At 44.5% G+C, this 19,100-nt stretch overlaps 1 long non-coding RNA gene across 2 annotated transcripts in view; it reads right to left on the reverse strand.

The window, feature by feature from the left end:
* LOC102899197 overlaps positions 1 to 19,100 on the reverse strand; it is a 146,462-nt gene that overhangs the window by 34,011 nt on the left and 93,351 nt on the right. Inside the window, exon 1 of one of the 2 annotated variants that reach the window (XR_006599511.1) lies at positions 5,653 to 5,770. The exons of the other annotated variant lie outside the window; for it this stretch is intronic. This is a non-coding gene — a long non-coding RNA (uncharacterized LOC102899197). Of the gene's footprint in view, positions 1 to 5,652; positions 5,771 to 19,100 lie in introns of those variants that run through there. 2 annotated transcript variants of the gene reach the window in all.

Genomic DNA, 19,100 nt, shown 5'->3' on the forward strand with positions numbered 1-19,100 from the left:
TAAATAAATGTTGAAAAAAAAAATTAAAAAAAAAAAAAAGAAGATGTGATACACACACACACACACACACACACACACACACACAATGGAGTATTTACTCAGCAATCAAAAAGAATGAAATCTTACCATTTGCAACTACATGGATGGAACTGGAGAGTATTATGCTAAGCGAAATTAGTCAGTCGGAGAAAGACAGATATGACTTCACTCATATGAGGAACTTAAGATACAAAACAGATTAACATAAGGGAAGGGAAGCAAAAATTATATAAACACAGGGAGGGTGACAAAACATAAGAGACTCTTAAATACAGAGAACAGAGAGTTGCTGGAGGGGTTGTGGGAGCAGGGATGGCCGAAATGGCTAAGGAGCATTAAGCAATCTACTCCTGAAATCATTGTTGCACCATGTGCTAACTAACTTGGATGTAAATTTAAAAAAATAAACAAATAATAGGAAGCAAAAAAAAAAAAAAAAAAAGGCAAAGGACCTCTAGGAAGCACAGACTATGTAAACAGTGAAACAAGCACCAAGATTTTTTCTGAGCCAAAATTTTCTAGATAGTTCCCTCTTCAAAATCCAAACTAAGTGGGGGACTTGCCATGCCTTCTCTCACAGACACAGGTTTTTTGAACTCTTTGGAAGCTGAGCACCTGATAAATAAACCATAACACAATAAATTAAATTTGTATCACTGCATCTATCTCCCAGTATGAAAGAAGCTCCTGGTCTTATTCTTTCAAGGTTTATATTTCAAGGCAAGATTTCAGCATAATTTAGAAAGTTTCCTTTTCTATTGAGTCAATTTGCTGTTTTTGAAATATTGTACAAATAACTCACATGTACCATGTTGGGTGGTGAATAATCTATCTTTTGATGAAAAGCATAAGTTCTTTTTAGAAGGAATCATTTATTTCTTAACATCCCCAAGGCAAAAAACTCCCAAGATAAAGCTAGGACTCTTCCTCTCTCTGGTTTATTTGACACCATATTTATAAAATAAGTTTTCTAAATCAAATGATCTTGAATATGTGACTTGGGAGGTTTGTGCTCTTCGACTCCTAAGGAAGAAAGCTATTGGGGAATGTTCATCATTCATTCAATCACTCATTCACTAGACACTCATTGAGTGCACTGGACTTGCAGAGCACTGTGCTTGGTGGTAATACTAAAGGATGGGGAAGATAAAAAGATAAATAAGAAAGCATTCCTCCACATTAGGAGCTTAGAAGCCTATAATACATGAACCAAGCACTAAGTACAAAAAGCAAATAGGAGACAGTATGGTGCCTACATCTGATTGCACACCAAGATCACTTGAGAAACCAATTTAAAATAAAGAGTCTTAAAATCCTGAAAGAGAACACAGGCAGCAATCTCTCTGACATCAGCCATAGCATCATTTTTCTAGATATGTCTCCTAAGGCAAGGGAGACAAAAGCAAAAATAAACTATTAGGACTACACCAAAATAAAAATCTTTTGTACAGCAAAGAAAACTATCAACAAAATGAAAAGGCACCATACTAAATGGAAGAAGATATTTGTAAGTGATATATTTGATAAGGAGTTAATATCCAAAATATAAAAAGAACTTATATACCTCAATACCAACCCCCCCCCCAAACAATCCTATTAAAATGGGCAAAGAAGACATATAGATGGCTAACAGACACATGGAAACATGTGCAATATCAGTAATCATCAGGAAAATGAAAATCAAAACCACAGTGAAATCTTACACCTTACACAATCATCTTACACCTGTCAGAAGGCTGGAATCAAAAAGACAAGTAATAAGCATTGGCCACAGTATGGAGAAAAAGGAACTCTCATGCACTATTGGTGGGAATGTAAATTAGTACAGTCACTGTAGAAAACAGCATGGAAATTCCTCAAAAAGTTAAAAATAGAATTACCATATGATCTAGTAATTCCATTACTGGACATTTACCCAAAGAAAACAAAAACACTAATCTGAAAAGGATATTATTCACCCCTATGTTTACCGCAGCATTGTTTACAATAGCCAAGATATGGAAGCAACTGAAATGTCAATCAATAGACAAGTGGATAAGAAAAATATGGTACATACACACAATGGAATACTAGGCAGCCATAAAAAGGTGAGAACTTGCCATTTTCAACAACATGGATGAACCTAGAGGGTATTATGCTAAGTGAAATAAGTCAGACTGAGAAAGACAAACGCCATATGATTTCACTTATCTGTGAAATCTAAAAAACAAAACAGGTGAATAAATAAACAAAAGCAGAATCAGGATCTATAAATACAGAAAACAAACTGATGGTTGTGAGGGGAAAGGGTCGTAGAGGATGGGGAAAATGGGGGAAGGGGAGTGGGAGATACAGGTTTCCAGTTATAGAATGAATAAGTCACAGGAATAAAAGGCACAATGTAAGGAATATAGTCAATGACATTGTAATAATATCGTACAGAGACAGATGGTAGCTACATTTAGCATAGCGTAATATATACAGAATATATATATATATATATACACACACACACACACACACATATATATATATATATATATATATATAGCATAGCATAATATATACATGTATTATAGGCTTCTAAGCTCCTAATGTGGAGGAATGTTGTACACCTGAAATTAATGTAACATTGTGTGTCAACTATACTGAAATTAAATTTTTTTTTTAATTTGGGGCACCTGGGTGGCTCAGTCGGTTGGGCATCCAACTTCAGCTCAGATCATGGTCTCGCGGTTGGTGAGTTCAAGCTCTGTGTCGGGCTCTGTGCTGACAGCTGGGAGCCTGGAGCCTGGTTCAGATTCTGTGTCTCCCTCTCTCTCTGCCCCTCCCCTCCTCACACTGTCTCTCTCTCTCTCTCAAAAATAAGTATTTTTTTTAATTAATTTTTTTTATTAAAAAAATAAAAAACAAAGATTCTTGGGCCCCATCTGCTGGGCTGAGACCTACTGAATGAGAAGAAACTGAGAATTTGTTGGGGTTTTGTTTGTTTGTTAAGTAGGCTTCACTCCCAATGCAGAGCCCAACACAGGGCTTGAACTCATGACCCTGAGTTCAAGAGTTGGTCACTTAACCCACTGAGCCACCCAGGTACCCTGAGAATTTGTATTTTTATAAATAGTCGAAGTAATTCTGAGATTCAGGCAGGTGGGGAATCCCAAAGCTTAAATAATGTTCTAGTGGCTAGAAAATCCCACGTAGGCCCTACCACGAACACCAATAGCATTTTGCTGCCAACTCATAGTCAAGATCAGGGACGCTGAGATCCTCATCTGCAAAGCCAGAAAACTAGCCTACAAAGAAGTGGTCTGACTTGCCCATAGAGAATATCCAGCTGGATATGCATCTTTAACTAGGAAGTCAAAGATTTCTAGCTATCATCACATTATTAGGAAATCAAATACCTATTTCAGCAGTATGCAAGACTATTCACACAGAATCACCGCTCATCAGAGCTAGGTGGGACCTCACAGATGGTTACAGGTCTCAGGCAGTAGCGCAAATGACTAAAACAGGCTAGAGGGGTCAGGAGTTAAAGGCCACCCACTGTTCCACCTGAACTGGTACTTGCCATGAAACAACGTGGGCCCAATGTGCCATTTCTTCCAAATTTTCAAGAGAAGCCAGAAATCTGGATTTGAAACACTCTGCATGCAAATAAAACAGACTTCACAGACAGATTTGCCCCACGAGCTACCAGTCTGTAATTCCCGATGTAATCCAAAGTCTTCACTCGACATGTGAGAAAAGAACCTGGTCCTATCCCTTATATATTTTCAGTTTGGCCTGCACCAGTAAGGAGAGAGAGTTATGGTTGAATTACGTTCTGCTCTTTTTCCTGGGTTTGATTTTGTCAATTTTATTGATTGGCCCTGATGTTCAAAGGCAAGTTTGGACGCCCTGGAATCTGGCGTCCGGTGGCTGGAAGATGCTCACGTATAAAAGCCCAGCACTCTCACCCCAACTCAGGACAACTCTGCAGAGCCACCCCAGCTTCAAAGCTCCCCAGGGGATGAGCTAACACCATTTTTGTGGCCACATCACAGCCAGGCTTTCCCCAAGGCCCAGTCCTGTATCCCCTACAGGTGTGGGTCCCAGAGCACTCCCCAGTACACTTGCATAGCTTCTCTATCTTCAAGACTGCTTCCCAGGAATCTGGCCCCCAATGTCAAGCACATCAGGATCTCACCGAAATTAACCTCACCTGTGACAGTCCGGACTTGCAAAGTCAAATCAGAGGGCCATTCTGTGCACTGTGAAAATTTCTTCTGTAGTTTATTTCGAAAATGGTTTTATTGGTTTTTGAAAAATCACACTATAGTAGATGCTTCCTATTTCACGTCCCCACCTCTGCCCACATCTGTGGCGGGCAGTTCCAGAAGTTCAGACTCAGCTGGTGTTGACAGTGTCCGGCTCCTTTTTCTGCCATTACACTCAGAGCTTTTTCTGATGCTTCAGGGCCCACTGGCCCCTCAGAGGTAGAGCCCGCAAAGGTGGGGATGTTTGTGCCAACGAGGACTGGGAGCTAATGGATTACTGCTCCATCCAGTCTCTTGGCTTTTGGGCAAGTCCCGGGGCAAGGAGCTCCCATTCCCCACCCCGCAGCCTTTATACACCCTGACATGGGCTTCACCCACCCCATCACCTCTCTCCCTCTGTCCTTTTCCTGGGATCATGTCTCAAATCAACTATACCAAGTTCAGAATGAGATAGATGCATCCTCAATTTTTAAATGCTCAACAATACACAAAAGTATAAGAAGAGAGTAAAAGTGCATTTGCAAAACATCCCTCCAATTGTATTTCTATGCATTAATGCCCATTTATAAATAGCTTCAAATAGATTGGATCAACCTAGACACTCTGTGTACTAACCCGGCAGGTCCCTTCAAACACTTGTCTTACTGAGTACATTTAAAATTCAAACCACCTTCTACAATTGTTTCATTCATACATCCATTCATTTGACAAATGTTTTTGTTTCAAGTCTTCTATCTGCAAGGCACAGTGCTAAATACTGTAGATGTTACAAAGACATCTCCCATGCCCTCAGGGTGTTTCTATCCATTTTTCTATTTAATTTTTCAGGAGCATATCGATTGAACAAATTAAGGCCTGCATGTTTTCAAAAACCACATTAGGACTCCTTGAAATCTAATGCCACAGGCTTAAATTAGAGTTTCCATCCAACTGGTAGATATAAGATGAATGGACTCCTGGGTTCAAATTTTGGCTCTGTCACTAAGCAGAAGTGTGACCTTGGCCCTCATTTTTCTTGTTTGTAAAATGGGGGATCATAATAACTCTTGTCAGTAGTTGTGAAGATAAAATGAGATAATCGATATAAAGAACTTGGCATAGTGCCTGACACAGAATAAGCGCTCAATACATTTTCACTATAATAATTATTTTCGTCTCACATTAACCTCAGGTCCACTAAGTGTGAAGCATGGATCCAGGCACCATGGGAATTGGGCAGAATATTGAAACTCAAAATACAGACACTGTCCAATGCTTTCCCACTCGTCAGTTTTATCAGCTTAGAGTCTCATCACTGTCACTGGGGAGCTAAGGCGCCAGAAACACAGTTAGTTCCCCTGACCACTCCCTGTAACCACAGAGAGATTGGTCTCACCTGTCAATTTGTTGCCAGTGCACAGGTGCAGGTGGTGGTTTTACAACTGGAGTTTGCTCTGGGCCCCCAGAGTCCTGCAACGCAGCGTTTACCAATCCTGTAGGGAAAACACAAACCAGAGAACATAGAAGAGATTTAAGTATCAGATTTGCTCAACTGTCTGAGCAAATACCTTGCTGGCATGGAGACTCATGCTGCATTTCAACTCCTCAAGAATTATCTGCTCCGGCAGTCACTCCCTAACACATATGTCCCCTCAGTATGAGGGGACATGTTCACCAGGAGCTTCTCTGTCTTCTATCTTGTGTAGTCCTCCTAGCATCCGGCACAGGCTTAATCCTCCTAGATGCTTAATAAATATTTGTCTACTGATTGGCTGAGTGCTTACAGATCTTAAATATCACCCTGGCAAAGAAAGAGAGTGTGAGGAGTGTGGAGAATGTTTTAGGCTGTGCATCTCTTTTGAAAACCTGACTTTTCAAAAACTTCCTGCCTAAGCTTTGTAAAGTGCTTTAAAGAGAGAGAGAGAGAGAGAGAGAGCAGATAAATTCAAATTAGCCTCCTGATGCAATCGTGTGTGTCTGGCTGAGAGCAGAGCAAGGGTGGAAGCAAGACCAGGATGCCTGCCACTCCATGCACAAAAGATTGCAAAACCAACATCGCATAGATTGGAAAACATATCTAAGGTGGCGGCAAGAACAGGTGAGAAAGGAGATTGTTCTACAGCTGAGGACAGCAAGCCACTGCCGAAGGTATATTTTGTTTGAATTGTTCATTTGTAAGACAACAACAAAAAAGTATTAGAATTAAATTAGAAACACTGGAAACACCAGATCCAAACTCTACAAGGTAACAGTTGGTTCTAGTTTATTCATATTCGTTCCTACCACCCTCTACTGTCTCCCTGTTATAAAGTTGCATGTAAATTGCCATTTGTCACCTTGCTTCCACTATAGTTTTTCTTACAGATCACATGAGGAGGAAAATTGGGGCTCCTGGCTGCCTCAAGTGGTAGAGCATGTGACTCTTGATCTCGAGGTTATGAGTCCAAGCCCCACACTGGGTGTAGAGATTACTTTTTCTAAAAAAATTGGGAGTAAAATGAAATGTTTGCATTCATGTCTCTATCAAAACTGGGAAAACAAAAGACAGACTGAAAGGGCCACATGCTTCATGAAAATGTTTTACCCATGGCCCACTTTACTCACTTATGGCACATTCTGTGCCTTGTGGGTATTTTAATTTGCATCTTATATTAGTTTTATATTGTAACTATCACAAATTACTGCAGTTTCATGGCTTAAACACAACACAGATACATTATGATTGTGAAAGTCAGAAATCCAAAAGGGTTTCACTGGACTAGAACAAGGGGTCTACAGGGTCTCTATTGCTTCCGAAGGCTTTTAGGGGAGAAAATTCGGTCCCTTGCCTTTTCCAGCTCCCCTTGCTGCCCACATCCCTGGGCTCACGTCCCCCAGTCAGGAACCCATCTCTGCTTTTACTCCAATTTCTGCTTATAGCCATCATATCTCTCTCACACACAGCCCTGCTTCCCTATTGCCCCTGTATGGGCCCTTGTAATTACATTGGGCCCACCTGGATAATTCACTCCCCTCCTCAAGGCACTCAGTTTAATCACATCTACAATTCCCTTTGGCCACATAATGTGACACAGTCCCAGGTTCCAGGAATTAGGATGTGGGCATCTTCGGGGAGCCATTATTCTGCTTATCAGATACCCTGTTACAGAGGCCAGGAATTGTTATGCCACTGCTTTCTGAAGAGAAGGAAAGGGGGAGGGGGCCAAAGGAAAAACTAAACATTTCAAAACTTTTGAAAATAATCCAGTTGAAATTCAACTTGCTCAAACTTCTGAACCTGAACAGGGAAATAAGGAAATAGAATGGTGAAGTGGTATTATGTCAACATTTAAATCCCCTTCCAAGTCTGGAGAATTTCCACCTTATGAGTTTTGGTGGGAATCAGGACCACTTTCCATCACAGGGTATGAATATGTTAGATACTGACTTTCCCATCATCCCTTGCAGCTGGGGCTGGCCTGGGATCTGGCTGCACCAATCAGAATGAGTCACAAGGGCTTGGAATTGAGAACTGTTAGCATAGGAAGTAAGGAATAGGCAGCTTCCTCTCTTTGGCCAGGCAAAGGCACCCACAATTTTCTCATCAAAACCCCTAGTTCTACGGAGAACTAGGGCATTTTTCCTGCTTTGAGCAGGAATGCTTTTTCAAGCACTGAGCTTGGTGTTCCAGCCTCACAATCATCCTGTGAACTACCCAATATTTTAAGAAACTCCTTCCCTGTCTAACTCCATTACACTCAACTTCTGCTGCTTGCAATGAAGACCAATGCAGAGAGTATATGGCTGCAAATTGAGTATATAGGTTAAGATAGGTTAAGAGCTCTGGACTCAACCAAAGCTGGGTTCAGGTCCTAAATCCACCCCTTTCTAGCAGTGTTTTAACCCTGGCCAAGTTACTTAACCTCCCTAAGTTTCAAAGTAATTGTAACAGCACTGACCCTAACTCATAGGTATATGGACACCAAACAGGATAACACAAGTGAAGGACTTAGTCCAATGCTTAGTACATAGTGATAGATAGCTAGGTAAATAGCAGCTACTATTAATTTTAAAGCCTTTGAGTTAAAAATGTCAGCAAAGAATACCAATCCCTCAATATTCATTCTCCTCTTTCTCTTTGGTAATAGAAGCCCAGTTTTAGATGGGCACATGGCCACATGGAATAAGGCCTATCCCAGACTCCTCTGAAAGCTTAATGTTCCTGTGTGACTTGGTTCTGGCCAAGAGGGTATAAGCTGAAACAAGCAACTTCCAGAAAATGTCCTTAAAGAGAGCAGACGTGCTCTAATTTGTTTCTTCCTCTGTTACTTGGAATGCAAATATAATGGCTGGAGCTTGGACAGCTTTGTTAGGCCATGAGGTGGAAGCCAAGGGCTAAGTAGAGTGTAGTGGCAAGATAAAAGTGTCTGAGAACTGTGGAATGCGTTCACAACCCCGGTACTGATTACCTTCAGGTCTCCTTTACTCCATAGAGAAGTGAACTTCCATATTATGTAAGCCTGTGGTATTTTGGATTGCCATCACTCACAGCTGATATCACTCACACCTAATTGATATCAGAGTCCTTCCTACAACATCCCTAGTAGTGAGTCAACTGACTTTTGTTCGAACACTTTGAGTTATGAAAGCTTTGCTACCTGACAAGGAGCAAATTACCTTTGATTTTTAAAAGTTGCTTTTGTATTATATAGTTAATATATGAATCCATTGTGATTAAAAAAACATGTAAAAAATGTTTTAATGTTTATTTGTCTTTGAGGAAGAGGTGGGTGGAGGGGCAAGGGAAAGGGACAGAGGATCGGAAGCAGGCTTCGTACTGACAGCAGCAAGCCCAGTGCAGGGCTCTAACTTATGAACTGTGAGATCATGACCTGAGCTGAAGTCAGATGCTTAACCAACTGAGTCACCCACATGCCCCCAAAAATGATATATTTTAAAGTATGAAATTCCCCATCATTCCCACTTCCATGGATTTCCTTCCTCAAAACTAACCATGGTCGGGGCACCTGGGTGGCTCAGTTGAGCATCTGATTCTTGATTTCGGCTCAGGCCGTGATCTCGTGGTTCATGAGCTGAAACCCCACATCATCATCAGAGCCTGCTTGGGATTCTCTCTCCCTCTCTCTCTGCCCCTCCCGAGTGCTCTCCCACTCTCTGCCTCAAAATAAATAAATAAAACTTTTAAAAAAGAACCGACCATGGTCAACAGTCCAGTTATGTCTTTCTGGTCCAATCTCAATACAATTACATTCATACCAGTAGTGTAATAGTAGTGAGAATGCAGAGAAGGGACCCGACAAAAGAGAACCCACAGTACTCAATAACGGATGAGATAAGAGAATGGTGGAATTGAGAAGGGAAAACAGTCAAATAGGCAATCCAGGAGTCAAGCCGAGGTGAAACTGGGCAGGATGAGGGGCCACAGCAGAAAAAAGAAGAGGAGAAAGGATAATTACCAGCCCAGTTCTGGGCAGTTTCATCTCCAGAAGTTGGCTGAAGCCACAGGCAGGTGTCTGAGAGGTTCAGAATTGAGGGTGAGGAATGCAGTCTCCTGCAAAGAGCTGGAGCTCAGAGGAGGAGAATGCGGTGATGTCGGGGCGGGGGGGGGGGGGGGGGATGGAGTTGGGAGGGGAGGAGAGAAGGACCGCAGGCAGATTTGTGGGGGGGAACACCCGCCTTTAGAAAGGTGAAGAGAAAAAGCAACCAGAACAGAAAGCAAATAGGTAGTTAGAAAGGGGAGGGCAGATTTCCTTAAAATAAGAACGTATTACTTTTTTTTAAGCTTAAAATAATGAAATGAAAACTGAAGCGAGAAAGAACACGAGACAACTCAGCAGTCTGTAGGTGAATGAGGATGAGGTCACTGGGAAATTTTGAGAACAGCCATTTCCCTGAGCAGCGATGGTGGACACAGATTACACACAATGGAGGAGCAGGTGGGTGGGGTGGGAGTGGAGAGCTGAGCACATCCACCATTAGTTAGGACAGGCTAAACTCCAGATGAACCCACATCTCAGTTTTTTTAACACAATAAAGGTTTGCTTCTTATTCCCGTGAAGCCTGAGATGGGTCAAGTTCGCATCTTCCAGCTGTGCCTTCCTGGACACAAGGCAGAGGAAGTAGACAGCAATGGAAGTGAGAAGCGGGCTTTTTTTTCCCTCCAGTTTTATTGAGGTATAATTGACAAATAAATTTGTATATATTTAAAGTGTAAAATGTGATGATTTGATATACATATATTTTGTGAAATGATTACCATAATCAGGTTAATTAACACATCAATCACCTCACCTAGTTATCTTTTTTGTGGTGTGGTGAGAATGCTTAAGATCTAATCTCTTAGCAACTTTCAAGTGTACGATACAGCTTGACTACAGACGCCATGCCGTCCATCAGAGCCCTAGAATTTATTCATCCTATAACCTAAGGCTTATTGACCAGCATCCCCCCACCTTCCCCAGCCCACAGCCCCTGGTAAACACCATTCTACTCTCTAGGACTTGGAATTTTTTTAATCTTTTTTTAAATCCCACATATAGGGAGACCAAACAGTATTTGTCTTTCTCAGTCTGGCTTATTTCATTTAGCGTAATGTCTTCTAGCTCCACCCACGTTGTTGCGAATGGCAGGACTTCCTTCTTTTTCCTGGGTGAATAATATTCCCGTGTGTGTGTGTGTGTGTGTGTGTGTGTGTGTGTGTGTACCACATCTTCTTTATCCATTTGTCTGTTGATGGACACTTCGGTTGTTTCCATATCTTGACCATTGTGAATAAGACTACAATGAACACAGAAATGTAGATACTGCTTCATTTTCATTTCCCTCAGATATATACCCAGAAGGATTATAGGGTACTTCTATTCACTTTATTTATTTATTTTTAAATGTTTGTTTATTTTTGAGAGAGAGAAAGAGTGCAAACGGGAGAGGTACAGACAGAGGAGAAGACAGAGAATCAGAAACAGGCTCCGGGCTCTGAGCTGTCAGCATACAGCCCAACACGGGGCTCAAACTCACAAACTATGAGATCATGATCTGAGCAAGAAGTCGGATGCTCGACCCACTGAGCCACCCAGTTGTCCCTGGTAGTTCTATTTTAAATTTTTTGAAGAACCTCCACACTGTTTTCCATTGTAGCTGCACCAGTTTACATTCCCAACAACAGGCACTGGTTCTTTTTTTTTTTTTTTTTTACCTCAATGTGGAAGCTACACCTGTTCGGCTTTGTCCTCTATGCCACAACATGTCATCCACTTCTTTCCATAACTTTAAGGGAAGATTTAAAAAGGTTGATACTCCCGGGACACCTGGGTGGCTCAGTCGGTTGAGCATCAGACTTCGGCTTGGGTCGTGGTTCATGGGTTCAAGCCCCACGTTGGGCTCTGTGCTGACAGCTCAGAGCCTAGAGCCTGCTTCAGATTCTGTGTCTCCCTCTTTCTCTGCCCCCCTCCCATTTGCTCGCTCTCTCTCTCTCTCTCTCTCTCTCAGAAATGAATAGACACTGAAAGAAAAAAAAATTTTTTTAAATGGTCGATACTCCCTACAGTCAGAGTAGGCAGTGAGCTAGCCATGTCTTTTGAACAGTTTGTTTAATCTATTTTATTTATAACACTTTGTATAAACATGAAAGAAGTGGTTTCAGCAACTTCCACTGTAACTTTGGACTCCAGCAAAGTTTGTACTTACAGTTCCAGCTCTGCCTGGGGGCAGATTCAAACTGGCAGAAGAAATGAACGGCACTGCAGCCCAGCTCCCTCCACGTGCACCCTGCTGCAGGGACATTTTTGCTAGTGGCCCAAGGTCAAACTGTCCGGGCATGATGAGCTCATGGTATGTGCTATGCCTGGGCCTGTCCTTTCTCTGTCCCTCCATGGTGTTTGCTTTTCATTAGGAGTCTCAAAAATGCTCTGTGACCCCTCGACGACTACAATCACCATTCACCGGGTGCTGCTGTGCTCCTGAAATGTGCACTGTCCCACTGAAACCTCACAGGAGCTCTGCAGTGCAGGTATTATTCTTAGTTTACAGAAGGCCAGAGAATTTAGGCAAATGATAAAGATTCCATAGGTGCAAAGCGCATGGCTGAGCTTCACAGCTCAGCCCATTTTTCTCCAAGGCCCGAGCACTTTCTAGTGGTCCACCTAGCCTCCTGGCTAAAGGACATGATAAGAAAAATGAAAATAGATCAACAATAATCTCCTTAGAGCATAACACAATGGCCTTTCCAATAAAGTCTGTTTCCTCAAGGAAAGAACATAGGAAGGGAGGGCGGGACAGAGACAGACACTTTAGATATTGCTTGGAACACTCTATGCATGGTTTCAATATCTGAAGCTGTGTTGTCCTCTGTTTTAAGAGCTACTGGTCTGTGCCCAGGCTGAGCATAGGACAGGGCCCTGAGAAACAGCAGCAGAGAAGTGGGAGGAAAACGGGGAGAGAGGTAACACAAATACCAGGGGCACACAGGAGACCCTGGGCTCTCCATGCCAACGTCACCAGCCTATTAACAGGGTGCAATGATTTAAACACATCAGAGATTGTCATTTGGAGCTAAAGGGAGAATGCTAGAGGTTTGGCTTAAAACAGAAAAATAAACTTGCTTTTTCCTCTTCCTCCTAAAGCTTGTCCTAGGCTGCAAGTGCAAAGACACTTAGCCACAGAGGCTCCGGTGGCTCCTTTCACCCGCTGTTTGCAGGAAGGAAGTGACAGTCCCACATCACAGAAGCCCTCAGCTCATCCGCTTTCTCGGCTAGCAGACTTCATTTCCAGCTTCACCTCACAGCCACTTGTGAGCCCAGCCCTGATGCCCAGAACAGCCTCTGAGCCCACATTTGTATGTCGGTGTGCGTACGTGAGTCCCTTCTCGTGCTGCGACTCAAACTAAATCAAGTACTATTTTCAGTCTGAGCAGCTGCCAGGTTTTCACGGCCAGGTTAGTGGAGGCGGCTCTTCACGCCCTACATGAACTGGGGTGAAACACGAAGAACACATCGGAGGAGATCAAAACCTTCAGCCTTTCAGGAAATACAAGTTTCAGACACTCCACATCAGTGATATCACTACAAAGTTAGACAATTTTCCTTATTGTCAAAGCCCGTTGGAAGGAGCCGCAATGGCCGGGTACCTCTTGCACAGGTTTTGAAGTCCTGATGTGATAGAGGGGCAGGGATTCGTGTGTCCCCAGCCCAGGCTCCCACAGCACCTACAGGACGCTGAGGGGAGAAGTCAACATGCAGTCACAAAGAGCAATATTGACAAAAATATCCCGGGGACCTCTACAGTTGCATTCAGTAATGTAATCATTCTGTGAATCAACTAAGTTCCAACTCCAAGGACACATGGTGAGGGCCCACCTGTCCCTTCTGACTCCTCTCCCCTTTATGCGTGACTGCAGAGGAAAGAGCACCTTCCCACTCGGCCGAGAAGGCTGAAGCAAAAGGCCCGAAGTGACGGGGCCAAAGGTCACACGAGCAGCTGGTGCTGGAGATGACCGTGGACAGAAACTACGGCACCACCCGCATCACAGCAAGTCTCGCCTCTCAGCGCAGAACCTGCGGGCAGCGGACCTGTACCCGAAAGCCCGGTCGTCCTTGACACTGAGCATGCAGCCAGATCGCCCTTCCCCACTGTGCGCCCACTGTATAAAAATGTGCCGTCCAGGCCCTGCGAGGGGACAAGCCAGCTGATGCATTAAGTAGAGTCGAAGGGTGGGAGCCAGACTTTACATCTTCTTGCCTCAGGTCAAGTTCTGTAAACTTAAAGTTTTAACCCACAAAAATGTTTCCAGGGCTGAGAAATTTCAGGGCAGGTAGGACAGGAGGGCTTAGCCCTGGAATCTCCTGGGAGGCTCGACGCTGCCCCCTCTGGAGCAGGAACTAAGGCCAGGGACTTGTGGCTCCCAGCTGCTCAGGGGGACTCTGTCCACAGGCCCAGATCACCTCTGGAAGTTTCTGACCAGCGGTGAGCTCCTTTGAGCCCAAGTGTGGCAGGTCGCTGGAGGCCTCCCGATATGCAGAGAGCAATCTGCTGCCTGACACGTTCACCCTGGCTGGCTGGCTGCTTTGCATGCCTATGGGGCAAGCAGGCTATTTTTGAGCAGATTTCATAACCCCCTTTCTAGCTGCTGCGGCTGTTGATTGCACATGTGTTTCCAGCTCCGTTCCTGTGGTGAGAATGTTTACAGAGATGCACATTATCAGAGAATGTAAAGAAAGCAAGATTGAGAGATTAGGAGCACAATTTCCATGTCTAGACATAGCTCGCACGGCCAGCATCTGCTCCAGAGTCCCCGGAATGAGCAACTTGGGCTGATCATTCCCTGAGCCATTCACCCCACCCCAAGGCTTCTCCTGCGTGTCTGCGGTAGGGGCAGCAGGTGAGGAGAGCGCTCTGGCATCCTTTCTGAGAATAAACCAGGCGTGCATTTCAGAGTACTGTGGGAGGAAAACAATCAAAGTATCAGAAAAATCTGTGAAAGTTGGGTACGATTTTTCTTTTTGTAATCTTCGATCTCAAGCCCATTCCACCCTCTGTGACGGGCTGCCTGGAGGGTCGTCACCACATTGGTCGTTTATTTATTTACCCCGGTCTGCTTTCGTCTCCTTTGCTTACCTCCTGTCAGCCCAGTGACAAGCCTGCTCACCTATTTTGTTTTTAATTTATCCCCTTGCTCCTCTTTTCTGCCTTCGCCCACTGTGCTCAGGCTCTGTCAGAAAGCACTGTTTCCCTGTTAGATTCAGCTTTCACTTCTGAGCCCCTCCGTGTTCCAACAACCAGCTCCATCGATCCTTCTTTCGAACCTTTGATTCCATTTGTTACGTGCCCCTTTCGCCCTGTTCTTCTCTCTTGGCTCCTGCCATGTCCTGTGTCATGATTGCCCATCATAAGCCACCTCAGGGCAGGATCTGTGTCAACTAACCTTTATTACCACCCTCACCACATTCTGGGATGGCGTTTTCAAGAAAAATAGTACCTAGCCAACAGTCACCAACAGCTGAGACTATACGGCAGGTGCTGGACTGATGCTCTACGTGCATTTTTAAAATTTCCACTTAATCCTCACAACAGTCTTCTGAGGAGGCTGCTGAGGTTTCCCCAAGTTCACACACAAAGAAGCTGGAGCTTTGAGAGGTAAAGTTATCTGCCCAAGCACAAGCAGCCAACAGTGGCAGAAAAGGCTTCAACTTTTGATCTGTTTCACTTCGGAATTTAGGGATGAACAAATGAATATTCAAGATACCCAGCCTTCTGGTCATTTTGCTTCTCATATTCGCTTCTGGGGTTTGATTGTTTGTAACTTTCAAGGAAAGTAGAACCCTGAAGAGAGTTCTTCCATCTAAACCCAGAAATCAACCCTCTATTCTCCTAACAGGTACTGGGGACTTAATGTACTTTTCCTTACACAGCACGGCAGAGCAAGGACTGTGCCCTCACTGGCTCCCTCACCACGAGGCCCTAGGATGACATCACTGCCCCCTTCACGGGTGTCCCCAGCGGCACACACGGCCAAGGAAGGCCAGGCCCCTTGCTCATCGGAGCTTGCTCAATACCAGCTGCGGCTTACAGGGGGATAAACTGAGGCAAGACCATGATTTCCCCAGAAATATCAGAAGACAGGCCAAGAAAAGCACCAAAGATGGTCAGTGCCCTTCCCATTTATAAAATAATGACCGGGGCGCCTGGGTGGCGCAGTCGGTTAAGCGTCTGACTTCAGCCAGGTCATGATCTCGCGGTCCGGGAGTTCGAGCCCCACGTCGGGCTCTGTGCTGATGATGGCTCAGAGCCTGGAGCCTGTTTCCGATTCTGTGTCTCCCTCTCTCTCTGCCCCTCCCCCGTTCATGCTCTGTCTCTCTCTGTCCCAAAAATAAATAAACGTTGAAAAAAAAATTTTTAAATAATGAGCAAATTTTCTGTCACAGTGACTGCAGAAGCCTAAATCTCTCTTAAATTCTTTCAAAACAAATTTTTTTTTAATGTTTATTTATTTTTGAGAGAGACAGAAGCAGAACACGAGCGGGAGAGAGGGAGACACAGAATCTGAAGCAGGCTCCAGGCTCTGAGGTGTCAGCACAGAGCCTGATGCGGGACTCGAACCCATGAACTGTAAGATCATGACCTGAGCCAAAGTTGGATGCCCAACCAACTGAGCCACCCAGGTGCCCCTCTCTTAAATTCTTTCATAAATCTGACCTCCATGACCTAAAAGAGCCGAAAGAGAGCAGCCTAATATAGTCGAGCTACCAGCCTGAGAGGAGAAACGAGAGCTTAAATCCGAATCTTAACCCACACCCATCTCTTCCAATCCGTGGTCTTGCGACCTGTTATCCAAGATGACAGTTTTCATGGTTCGACAGAGGAACACCATGCCAGCCCTTCTCTGGTGGCCACCACTGGGGTTGGGGGTATGGAGGGCCCACGAAAAGGCATCAAGGGCAACTGAGGGACGACCACTTTGGTCATACTTCTGCCCTACCTCTCCCAACCCAAGCTCTGGCCTATATGTGAATTGCACCCTGCTGACCCTGACTCTGCCTTGCTGCCTGGTTTCCCAGGCTCAATTCTATCTAACAAGAGTGCCCTCAGCTCCTCGCAGGTGCTCACACCTGTCCCTTCGAGGGACAGGGAGCCAGGATACTGGAAAGGGCTATGAAGATCAAGGGGTCAGCGCTCACCGTCTCTCCCCTGCTGTTGAAAGAGAATCCAGAATTCCTACAGCTCTTCCCATTGTCCCTCCTCTAAAAGAGGAAGAATTCTTACTTCCTAGAAAAGAGGCTAAGTGATCCACATAATAAAAGGAAGGGTCCTGGGAAGCAGGGAGAAGAGAGGAGAAAGGAGGGAGCTGTGGGTTTGGTACATGAGAAGCTCCAGAACAGCTTCCAGAAGGCTGGAGGACTGGCCAGAGAAGAAGACAGGGAAGTTCTGTCTATGTGGGTTATGAAGTGGATCCTGTTTAGTATTCTTAGACTCTGATAAACAATGATTTTTTTTTTAAGTTTGTTTGCTTATTTATTTATTTACAGAGAGAGAGAGAGAGAGAGAGAGAGAGAGCGCACAAGCCAGCACAAGCAGGGGAGGGGCAGAGACAGAGGAGAGAGAGAATTGCAAGCAGGCTCTGCACTGTCAGTGCAGAACCTGACACTGAGCCTGAGCCAAAATCAAGAGTGGGATGCTTAACCTACCGAGCCACCCAGGCGCCCCCCGAATTGTGTTGCTTTAGATGTAGTTTCATGCAAAAACTAAGTCATGTGGCTCTGTTCTCAAAACATATAAAAGGAAGGGGCGCCTGGGTGGCTCAGTCAGTTAAGCGTCTGACTTCAGCTCAGGTCATGATCTCGCGGTTGGTGGGTTCCAGCTGCACGTGGGGCTCTGTGCTGACAGCTCGGAGCCTGGAGCCTGCTTCGGATTCTGTGTCTCCCTCTCTCTCTGCCCCTCCCCTGCTCATGCTGTCTCTCTCTCTCAAAAATAAATAAAACATTTAAAAAAAACTTTTTTTTAATTATAAAAGGAAATGTTTCAAACTTCTTGACATCTTTAATACAGAAAGACAATTACCAGTTCGAAGTCCTGTGCCCAGGATTGCTCCCTGGATTCCTTCATTCTTGGCTTCTTCCCTTTCCTCCTCCCGATATAGACTACAGTAGAGGAGACTCTGGCTCCTTAAGAACAGGTAAGATTTCCCTCTTCCTGCAGATGGCGGCCTGGTACGATCCAAGGCGCGGTACCTGAGGAGGACCCAAGGCAGATGCACAACCCAGGGGCCAGCAGGAAATGTTCCCCTTCCGGGAACTGGCTCCTTTTGCACACTCGATGGGGCTGGTGCGGGTTTAAGCACTTTCTGCAACCATCGGTGCCTCACGTGGAGGCGCGTCGGCTGGAAAAGCTTTTCAGTCCAAGCAGGGCCCTCGCCCCAGGGTGCGAACAGGAGTTCAAAGTCCTACACGGGATGGGAGAGCCCGACTCTAAAGGCAAGGTTGAAATCTTCCTCTTGGGGAGGCGCCGGACCGGAAGCACGCCAAAAGGCTGATTCGCATTTTGGCTGCGAAGCCACGAAGGAAACAGTGTGGAAGCACAATGATGCTCAGCCTAGAAACCATGAAGTCTCTCGAAAGAGAGAAAGAATGTTCATTCCGGTGCTTTGCTCTCCACCGCAGTGTAGACCAGCCTGGGGGAAGCCATGCAGACACCGGAAATAGGTTGGGAGACTGTCCAGGAGCCTGTTACCAAAACAGTGTGATCTTTGCGACTCGGACCTCAGCGCAGGGGGCGTGGTCTGGGTCAGGGGCCTTGCCGTCCGAAGCTAAGTCTGAACTCTGCCGTTGCTCCTGCGGCTAAGGCGAAACTAGTGTTGTCAGTGTCCTACCCACCTTTCTCCTGCATAGACGCTTGTTTAAAGATTCAAACATGAGTTATAATTAAAAAAAAACAAACTTAAAAAAACATATATAGATATATACATAGATATAGATTAGTATTGTCAAGGAAGGCAATCTTGGTTTGCTTCCTCCAGGATGAGAAAGCCAAGAATTCCAAATGGCTGGTTCTAATTTTTCACAGTGTTTTGTCTTAGGTGAGCGTGGCTGGAATCTTTAAAGTTCCAGGAAGCTTTTGTAGATTGGGAAGAACATTACTGTCTATTCTTTCATTGATGCTGATTTTGGAAAAAAAAAAAAAATCCATCGATATTAAACAAGATTTATTTTTAAAAAATAGAATAGGTGGGATTTCTGATCCACAGTGGTGAGCCCAAAATTGTTGCACAATAAATGGTTACTGAATTGAATTAAAAATTCAACTGCCAAAAAATTCATGTCATGAGAAGATGCTTACAAAATTATGTCATATAAT

This window comes from Felis catus, chromosome B3 (assembly GCF_018350175.1).
Source record: "Felis catus isolate Fca126 chromosome B3, F.catus_Fca126_mat1.0, whole genome shotgun sequence".
Lineage (NCBI taxonomy): Eukaryota > Metazoa > Chordata > Mammalia > Carnivora > Felidae > Felis > Felis catus.